This window comes from Mesocricetus auratus, unplaced genomic scaffold (genome assembly GCF_017639785.1).
Source record: "Mesocricetus auratus isolate SY011 unplaced genomic scaffold, BCM_Maur_2.0 Super-Scaffold_4256, whole genome shotgun sequence".
Classification (NCBI taxonomy): Eukaryota; Metazoa; Chordata; class Mammalia; order Rodentia; family Cricetidae; genus Mesocricetus; species Mesocricetus auratus.
The window spans coordinates 69,609,715-69,620,274 of NW_024429182.1; positions in this window are offsets into that span (position 1 = coordinate 69,609,715).

A 10,560-nucleotide genomic window follows, 5' to 3' on the forward strand; every position below is an offset into this window, starting at 1 on the left:
CTGGCTGGCCCGGGGTGTCTTCTCTTTCTCCCTCATTCTCTTCTTTCATTTATTTTCTCTAGCCTATAGATTCCTCCCTCTACTTATTCTCTCTGCCTGCCAGTCCTGTCTATCCCTCTATTGCCCAGCTATTGGCCATTCAGCTTTTTATTAGATCAACCAGGTGCCTTAGAAGGCAACACATCTTTATATCATTAAACAAATGTAACACATCTTTACATAGTTAAAGTAATATTTCACAACAATGGGTAGTGGAATTATATGGAAATAGATGTCCTAGAAGGTGGATGGCATTGTAGCTCTAATTAAGGCCAGAAAATAGTAATATAACAAATGAGAGTGTTTACTGAATGTATTGCATAAACAGGCTCTCTTCTGGGTGCTGTGGCAAAGTCATCTCATACATCATTAAATGGTGCTGATACCACAGACTCTGCATGGCAGGCATATCTATAAATTGTCTACTTAGGCTTCTTTGTAGGATTATTTACTGTATAGGTATCTGTCTGTATGAGTGTGCACACATGTATCTGTATGCTTATGTATGCACGTGGAGGCCAGAAGAGGGCATGAGGTACCCTCCTTTACTAAGACATACCTATTCCTATCAGGTAGGATCTCTCCCTGAATCTGAGATTTGTGTTTTCTCAATTAGGCTTGTTGTACTTACATACTCTTGTTTCATGTTTTGATTGTGTTTTCTGATACCTAAAGGAATGATTCCTTGAAACCAATGTGCCCAGTGTCTACAGACATTCCACGATGAAAGGTATGATACCTAAGAGGGTTTGATCATCTGCTTAGCAAGTCAGCAGGGTGGGGAGACTGAGAGGTTTGAACTCTGTGTCTCCACAAGTTGCTGAAGGACCCCTCAGCCCCACAGACCTCACCTGCATACCAGCTTGAGTACAGGACTCAGTTCCCAGATTTCCATCAGAATAGGTGGGACCAGACTGAACACCTGGGAGTCTCAGATGCCTGGTAGCTGTTGTAACCCAGACCTGGCCCCTGTTCCTCAAGTCACTGAGCTGAAAGCCAGTGAATCCACTGTGGACTCCTGACTGGCAAAAGACGTTGCCATGCTTCTGATGACTTCTAAAGAGACCTAACTGAGTATTTTATAATCCAACTTGGATAAGCCCATCATGCCTAAGAGAATAAAAATCGTAGAAGCACAGTCTACAGTATCCTTTGGCTGAACACCTTAAGCTCTCTGCCTTTTCTAGAAACCTCTAAAATCCTCTAGAAGAAATATTCCAGGCCTTAAAGCCAACACTGATGGAGACAGATGGGCCATTTGTGCTTTTCCAATGGTAAGTAGGCAGAAGGGTGACAGGTTCAGAGCCCCGGGCATATGTCTGGGTCATAGTGCCAGCACTCCAGAACTCAAGCTCATGTCCCTCATGGCCATATTTTCTGTGGGTATAAAATTTGCTCCAGAAGGTATTAGCACACACACCCCCACTCTCTGGTTTTATGGTGGAGGACAGAGATGCCTTACATGCAAAATAAAAGCTTGCACACTGCAGGGACAACTACAGAGCAAAGGAGTCAAGGCAGAGCTCTTCAACAGCAATATTCGCAAATGTGATCACAAGTTTATTATGACTGAGCCAACATAAAGGATCACAACACACATTACCAATAATAAGTTATCTCCTCCGTGTACAGTGCTTCCTAGTCTTCCAAAATTCACCATCAAAGAGACTGCATGGTGCCACACAAGCAAGCTATGACGAAAGGCTTGCCTGCGTTCCTGCAAGGTAGAGGGAGTCACACTATGGACTGATGTGTTTAATCTCAACAAATGGAAAGCTGGGAAGGTTGGGTGGTTGGATTTCCACCAGACAAGAGATAAATAAGGAGGATGTCTATTAGGAGCCCATTTATTTGTTTAGAGAATGCTCTCTGTTAACCTTTTCTAATACTGAAAGAAGATCCCCTCAGGTGTCTGACCAGTTGGTCATACAACTATGACACATGAAACCCTGAAGTTCAACTGTTTTACTAGATTCTCTTCACTTTACTAGTTCCTGTAATGTGAATATACCTTTCATGACCAATTTTAAAAATTACGTTACTAGTTGAGGGTGTCTCACAAAGTTCTGCATGGTAGCAGCTTAGTCCCAAACATGATGGCATTTTGGATGTAGAACCTTCAGGAGGTGGAGCTGATAAAAGATTGTTGAGGGCACCACCCTCAGAAGGGAGTAATGTTTCTCTCTTACGACCCCTGTGTTATGGTTTGAATGCTGATCAAGTTTCGTTGCTGTGGTTGTGATAAAATACTCTGACAAAATGCAACTTAGTAGGGGAAGGGGCTTATTTCAACTTACAATTTCAATTCCAAGTTGCAGTCCACCACTGTGGGGAAATCGAGGCAGGGACTTTAAACAGCTACTCATATCATAGCCACAGCAACAGCCAAGAAGAGAAAGAAATGATTGCATCCATCTTGTTTACTTGCCTGTGTTCAGTCCAATTTCCCCATTCCTACACAATTCAGAACCTTCTGCTTAGGGAATAGTGTCACCCACAGTGGGTTGAATCTTCCCAGATCAATTAACTTAATTAAGACAATCACTACAGACATGCCCACAGGTCAACCCAGTGTAGACACTCCCTCATTGAGACTCTCTTCTTAGCTGAGTCCATGTTGTGTTCATTTGGTAAAGGTAATCAACGCAGAAATGTAAATGCCCCCCCACCAGCTCATGTGTTTAAATTCTTGGTCATCAGCTGGTAGTGTTGTTTTGAGAGGTTGTTGAGCCTTTGGGACACAGGGCCTAGCTTGGTGGACATGGCCTTCAGGGACAGGACTTTGAAGATTATATCTGCATCCAGTTCTGACCCAAGATCTCTTTGCTTCCTAGTGGGTACCATGTAAAAGGTCATTGCTACACACTTCTCCTGCCATGGATGAACCACTCGCCATGCTTTTTCTATCATGTAGACTGTACTTCTCACACTGTAAGCTGAAATAAGCCTCCAGTCTCTTGAGTTGTGTCTGTCATCTAGATCATGACAAAATGGCACAATGCTGTCCTCCATGTTGCCACATAGGCAGAATGTCCTCACCAGAGCTGGGCAGATGCCAGCAATGTACTTCCAAGATTAAGGGTGAGCCAGGTAGACCCCCCTTTTAAAAAAATAAACTACTTAGTCTCAGGGGCTTTTGTTGTTACCCAATACAGACAAAGGCATCCATCTACTCAGGTGGTATGGAAAGGCAGAGATGCACAATACCACAGTGTGTAATATTCCATTGCAGGATACAGAGTTGCACAATACCACAGTGTGTAATATTCCATTGCAGGATACAACATGTGTAAATATCCTGGATAGCATAAATAACATGAAATGTAAAAGAGCTGGAAAGTTGCAGAATTTGAGTACCACTTATCTTTGACTTTAGTAGAGTACAGCATGATTTATCCCTTTGCACTTGTAACTTCACTTTTAACATGGCTTTGTTTAATCGGCTACAAAATCCTTGCAAGCTCAGCACACAAATACCAGGCCACAGGAGACTTCTGTGGCCCTAACTGACAGACTGAGGGGTGAAAGGGTGGTAGCAGAGAGGAAGGCCTGAGTGAAAAATGCAGGGGCTGGGCCCTTGCTCCAGGAGGTCAACCTCTGATAAAACAGGAAGCAACAAAGAGGAAGCTGAGCCTGAGCCATTGGCCAGGAGGGGGCGGGGGATGGTGTGGGGGAGTGTGAACCAAAGATTAAGAACCTCCTACTCCTTAACAATGGCAGTGTGAAGGGTCAGGTCCCTCCCCTGGCATCACTAACTCCTGGCTCATTTCTTCTCATCTCTCATTCCCCACTCCCAGGACCTGTTGTGGAGCGATGACCACCTGCTTCCCACTTCTCTGTTTCCGGCCCACATCCTGTTTGTAAGTATTTCTTTTCCATAATCTACAGGAGGGCAGGAGCTTCCTGCCTCACCCTGAAGGAGCCTGGCACGGAGCTCTGCCCTTAGGAGAGGCTCGGTGGACACTTGTGGAGTTAAGCCAGTAGCCAGCCCCACCCCATGATTCCAGGCATTGCCCTCCTCAGCCTTATCTAAGACCAGCTTCCTATTTGGGTATCAGATTTGGGTAACACGGGCAGGTGCACTGCCTGGCCTTATCAGCTGGGCAAGTGTAATGGGGGGTCACCTTTCAGATAAGACACAGGTAGGAGGAGACGTTGGAGCATGAGGTCATAGAGGGAATCTCTTGACCTGGTTTCCAGGCTCTCAAAGCAGTTCTGTTCTTTCATTCATTCATTCATTCATTCATTCACTCATGCATGCTTCCTCTCTCTAACAATGGCCAGCCCTGCAGAAAAGCATCAGACGTGGTCCAGCAGAGTACCAGTTTCTGAGATTCAGTGGATGTAGTTTCAGATTCTGGGCTTCACTGGCACCTAGGAAACCCTGACTCCCTCTTTCTTGAGCCTCTGTTGCCCTTCCCTGTGAATGGGTCTTACAAGGCTTCTCTTATAAGGCTGTTGTGGGGCCGGAGGTGGTGAAATAGATAAAATTCCCTATTTCTATTTGAAGTTCTCTGTCACCGGAACCTCGTCACGCTGTACGGCAGCCAATCCCTACATTTCCTAGTGGCGTTTCCTCCTCCTTTCTTCAAAGCAAGGGTTAGGCCATTTGCAAAGCTTTAATGTGTACTGTCTCACTGCCAGTTACAGCTTCTCCAAGCGCAGTGCCCAGAACAACAGCTCCCGAGTCACAGGGACCTGTTAGGATGTCAACCCCCGAAACTCTGGAAATTATATAGGTACAAAACAGAAACCTTAAAAAAGAATTGAGATTATAATTTAATTACATTTCCCTTTCCATTTCTTCCCTCTAAAACCCCCAGTTAGCCCCTCTCCACTCTCCTTCAGATTTGTGGCCTACATTTTCACTAATTGTTACAAAGGACAGATGTTTTATGCAACCAGGACAGAGATCCACAGATGACATAGCAAACGTATTCCTGGGGCAGATGCCTACACTTGGCAGTCCTGGACCCTGAGATGCCTCTTGGTGACAGTACCAGGTGCCAAATTCTAGTGGCAAGAAAAGGGAGGGAGCATGAATGAACAGGGACAGATGAGCATAAAGGAGCACCAAGTGCCCGTGCCACCTGCTCCTGAGGGTAAAACCTACCCCATATAGAGGAGACAACAAACCCCGGATGCAGTTCTCCCAGGGACTCATGGAGGCTCAAGGCTCACACCTCACACTAACCCTGCAGGTGGCATCCAACAAAGAAATTCTCTAGGTCAAGTATGCTGAGATTTTGAATGCTTGGCTTAAAATATTTTGTTCCTGTTTTAGATTATTTGTCTTGGTGACATCAGTGCCTATGTCATTAATGAAGACCTCCCCGTGGATCGGGAGAAGCACTGTGCCCAAATGCTTGTCAAAGAGAAAAGGCACTAGGGTCAAAGTGGGAAACCAGTCCTGACTGTGCCAGGTGGGAGAGTGGAGGTGGGAAGGTCAAGTGACTTCTTGGAGCCTTGGTTTGCTAATCTGTAAAACTGGGGGAAACTAACCCCACCTCTCAAGGCTGTTTGTGAGGGAGTTGGTAAACGGGAAGGCTCCACACAAACACAGGCATGAAGCAAGGGCTCTGTCCTCTCCCACCCCTTGTCCTGAACAGAATCCCAGGCACAGGCTCCTCCCCTCCCAAGTGGAAGGAAGTCAGTCAGCAGTCCCATTGACTGCCTGGGCTCTGGCAGCCAGGCTCCGAAACCACCCACAAAGATGATGTTCCCTCCCGTCTGCAAGTTGCACTTTGATGGACGTGCCTTTGCTGCACACAGAAGGTTTGCATTTTCCTTGAGACACTTGGAGAGACAGGAAGTGGGAGGCAGAAGGAGGATCCCAAGCCAGGGCCAGCAGGAGAGCCTGGAGCATGCCAGAAAGCCTGTGGTGGGTGCTCAAGTGACCAGTGAAGGACAAGGGGAGCTTGTTTAAGACCCAAGTCCTTGGCATTTCGTTCAGAGTGGGGCAAGGCTTCAGTCAGCTCAGTGAAAAGAGGTGGTGAGGCGCTGAGGCTGAGAGGTGGCCTGGGAGCCTAAGCAGTGATGTGTGACTCCATGGTTGTACCTCACACAGGGTGTCACATTACAAACTCCAGCCAGGGCCAGCCTCAGGCTGTCAGCTCTCTGAATAGACTCCTAGGCTCTCTGTAGGCAAGGCTGCTAACTGTTGCTGGTCTGTGTCCCCACTTTCATTTCGACTCCTGTCTCTGAATCCGTTGTCATTCTTAGGACTCTTCTGGGTGTGGCTGGGGTCCATATGGATTCCACTACAGTGAGGAAAGTATGAGGGGCAGTAGTGTCCCCCACTTGGACAGTGTCCTAAGAGTTCCTGTGACTCCCAAGAGTCCCCGATTCACTCCACCAGCTCCTGGAGTTCCCTTGTCCCCCTTCATCCCTCTGGATGCAATCAAGAAGACCTGGCTCCATTCACCACAAAAGTTACCAAAAGGAAGTCGGAGCAGCACCTGAAAGCAGGAGGTTGCCCATAGCAGCCACCCAATGACTGCTACAAACACTTTAAGGCCAATCAGTCAGTCATAGGGCCTCTTGGATACCCCTGGAGTGCAGAGGGTTTGGCCAATCCTGCCCTTTGGTGCTTGACTTGTCCTAAAATAAAGTACTTGTGTCTTTGACTCCCTACCATGTGATTAAATCCATACAACCTTCCTAAGTCCCCCAGAGTCTGGGCAGGACACAGATGATGCTTAGAAGATGGAGATGAGGATATTGAACCAATAGGAAGCTGGCTTCTGGAAAGTCATTCTGAACTGGTCCCTGGACCAGCTTGACTCCTGACCTTATTCAGATAAGAAGGTGCCCTCTGACCTCTACCAGAACCCCTTTGCTCAGCACCACTTTTGGGCTGAGAACTGGAGATCCCTTTATCCAAGAGAAAGTCACAGACAGGCTCTCTCTGTGGTGTGCTCCAGAGCTGGTCCAAGATGCTAATCATCTCCCTCCTCCAGGCCCTCTTTCAAAGCCCCATTTGCATCCCTCAGTCTTCCAGAAAGTCCAGACAGCCTCTTCTCTGGTTTGTTTCACAACTCCTGCCTTCCTGTGTCTCCAAACCAAGTGGTCAGGCTAGTCAGCCCCTTGTCTGGATTCGGAGAATATGGCCCGTCATGCAGCTCTTCGCTTCTGACACTTGCTAAGTGGCTTTACATGTCTCTTTGAAGTACATTCACTGTGGCTTGACACAAACCAGACACTGGGCGAACTCCACATCATTCTCTCACCCACCCTCGGGGATGAACGCTATTATTTCCACAGCTTTACAGTTGGGAAATAGAGGCTCAGGAAGGGTACAGACCTTGCCTGAGGTTTTCTGACTGAGAAAGGCAGTGCTGGGACCAGGCTGGAGGTGGCTCCAGGTCTGCAACCACATCACTGCACTGCAGATTGTAGTGTCACCTGCTGCAGCTTCTTCCAGGGACTCTGGCTCAGAGCCTATTCAGTATAAGGAAGCCAATGCTGAGAGTGGGAGGTGGCTAAGAACTCCCCACGGAGCAGTGCTAACCAGGCTTATTCCTGGCTTCAAGACAGAGGCTGAAGCAAAATTTCAGCATAAATCTTAAACCTACTATGGCCACACTGGGGAACTGTCTGGAAGGAGACTGGGAGTTTGTCAGACCCTACAGGCAATGACTCTATAAAGAATCTAATGGGCAATAGAAGATATGAAAGCAGAGTCCCTCTGCCTAGAGTGCCCTCCACTGCCTCTGCTTGGCTGAGTTCTCAGTCCGTTCAGGAAACCTCTCCGATTGCTTCGCTGTCTTCCAGATGGGGTTGAGTGCAACCCTCTCATTTGCCTACACATTATCTTCTTGGTCCTTAACACAATGCATCTGATTAGTCTGTAAGTCCCCACCTGCTCTGCCTGTGAGCCCATGCTTCACATCCTAGGACTAGGAAAATTAGTACCCGGAAGTTGGTTGAGCTACGTGGGGAGGGGGGAGGTGAACAGAGACATGGAGGAGGGAGGCCAGAGTTGGAAGCGATGACAGATTTGCTGGAAGCTTGGGACATCCTTACAGGTGCAAGGTGACATGTATCTCTGGAAAGGTGTCTTGTCCCCAGGACAGTCCCTGAGTGCTGTTTGTGGGAAGTATTGCTTTTCGCATATTTCTCAAATAAGATCCAGACTGAAAGGCCCCAGGAAACTCTGCTGTGCCAGTGTGGAAGTCCTTGGAGTGCTTACTTTGCCACTAAGAGCTAAGCTGAGAGAAGAATCCCAGTCCTGGTGGCACTGCAAAGGAAACCTTTGTGCACAGAATGGGAGTAAGCACACCCCAATACTGCAGTCAAGGCTGATTTGTGGCCTCTTGCTTCCAAGGCTTTGAAATGTTAAGCATATGCTGATCACGCTTGCTCAGAGGAGAAGCAGGAGTCTGGACTCATTGTGGAAACCAGTTAGGAGTGCTGCAGGATTCAGTGAAGTTCCTGGGATGGGGAGGAGCCCATATTGCCCACAGGCTGACCAATTGAATCTCATAAGCCACTAAGATCAGAGAGCCTTTCCCATTGGCTTTCTGAAGAACATGTGACAACTGGTGCTGCTGGTTTCTGAGGGTGGAGGAAGGGCCAAGCATGAGCCAAAGGCAGCTTGGGTTTGGTCAGCTACCTCCAAAGCAGGTTCTGGCTTCCCACTGCCTAAGAACGTGAGCCTTTTCCTGGCACTCAGACCCCAGGATCCTCCTGGATTCCCCTAGCTACTTCCTCTCTTGTTGCTGTGTACCAGCCAGAACTGTCTCCACTGGGTTCCACCCATGTTCTTCTTTGCCCTACCTGTGTCTTTATTCAGTCAGCCTCCATGGCCTGGAAAGCTCTCTCCAGTCAATAATCTCTCAAGCTGGGCCTCTGTGCACCAGTCACTGCCACGTGGTCCTAAGGTTGAAACCTTCCTCACAGTGTCTTGCTGCCTGACTTTCTCTGGAATGTGAAGACCTGACACAATTTTGCCCTTTGCTCATCGCTCTATTTGTCTAGCTCCCTCTGATCCATGTGAACTACTCCAGGAGAAGGGTGGGTCTTGTCTATATTTACTAAACATGCTATATATTTCCTGGAGAAAGGGATGGGTGACTTAAGTCTGTTCGGGACTCTGTAACAGATGACCTGATGTCTGTGACTTTAACAACCCATACTTAGTTCTCCTGGTAACTAGAAAAACTGTAACTTCAGTACTGTTATAGCTGGGCACCTTGTGTCTGACTTGCAATGGTGGTTTTCTTGCTGTGGCCCCCAAGCAGAGAGTGAGTAAGCTTCCCTGTCTCTGATGAGGACATCTGCCCCACTCATGACTACCTTCTAAGTCCTTTCTCTAAAGCCTACATACTGAGGGGTAGAATTCCAACATGTGAACTTGAAGAGTGAACATCAGAGGGCCTCCACGTCAGAGGACAAGCTCAGGTGTTTGTAGGGGTGTCCCACAATACTGTCCACGCCCAAAAGGGCGAGGACAGAGGGATGGGCACAGGTGAGATATTTAAGGAAGGAAAAGGAAAACCTCACTCTCTCTCAGAAGCCTGCCACGCTTCTGATCATCCAGCTTGTGTGTAAGTTCTTTCTCTGGTAAACAAATATATTAATGTCCATGTTGCATTGACCTCCCTCATTAGGTCTACATGGAAAGAGGCTGATGGGGGTGTGAGAGACTTTCACAAATTATCCCAATGTCTACTTTCAGCAATGCTTAAACATTTTCTGATCCCGTACAAATCTCGGTGCACACTGGAGACTGTAGTAGCCAGGTTTAGCCAGAATCTTTAAATCCAATTGCTGACATTTACTAAGTAAGCACTTGGGCCTTAACAATAACCCCAGGAGGCAAGAAGAATGCCAGAAACTTCTATATGGTTCAGCTATAACAGCAAAAAAATGAATCTGAAAGTCACACCGGAAGTGGCAGGTGAAATGGCCGCACGTGACCGCTCTTCCCTGTTGCCTGGCTCTGAAGCATGTGTCATCAATTCTGTCTCTCCTGTTACAGACCACGAAAGTGTGGTTTCCAGAAGAGGTGACCTCAAGTTATTGTGGCCAGAGAACAGTGTGCAACCCTCTCCCCAGTAGAAGGAAGCTTCCCACATCACCCAAGGTGACAGAGTCCACCCTGACTGATAGGAACTATGGTGCTATTTCTGATTTCCCCACATAAAGGCTACCCTCGCACTCCTATTCTGCATGCTTGGTCTGGGATGTAGTCACATTGCTCATTAGGACCTGAATTGTGCCCCCATCCTCTTAAATTTGTATGTTGAAGCCCTCAGACCTTGGAAGATGGCTGTATTTGCAGACAGGGTCTGAAAAGAGCTCATGAACTTAATAGTTCCTTAATGTGGTTCCTAGTCCAAAGTAACTCATATCCTTATAAAAAGAGGGACAACAGAATCACACAGAGACACCCATGTGAAGCTAGCCATTTTCAAAAAAGACAAGGCCACTAGCACCTTGAACTTGGACTCTAAGACAGCAAGCCTTTGAAGTGCAAGCCACTTGATCCATGGCATATAATTATATAATTTTGTAAAA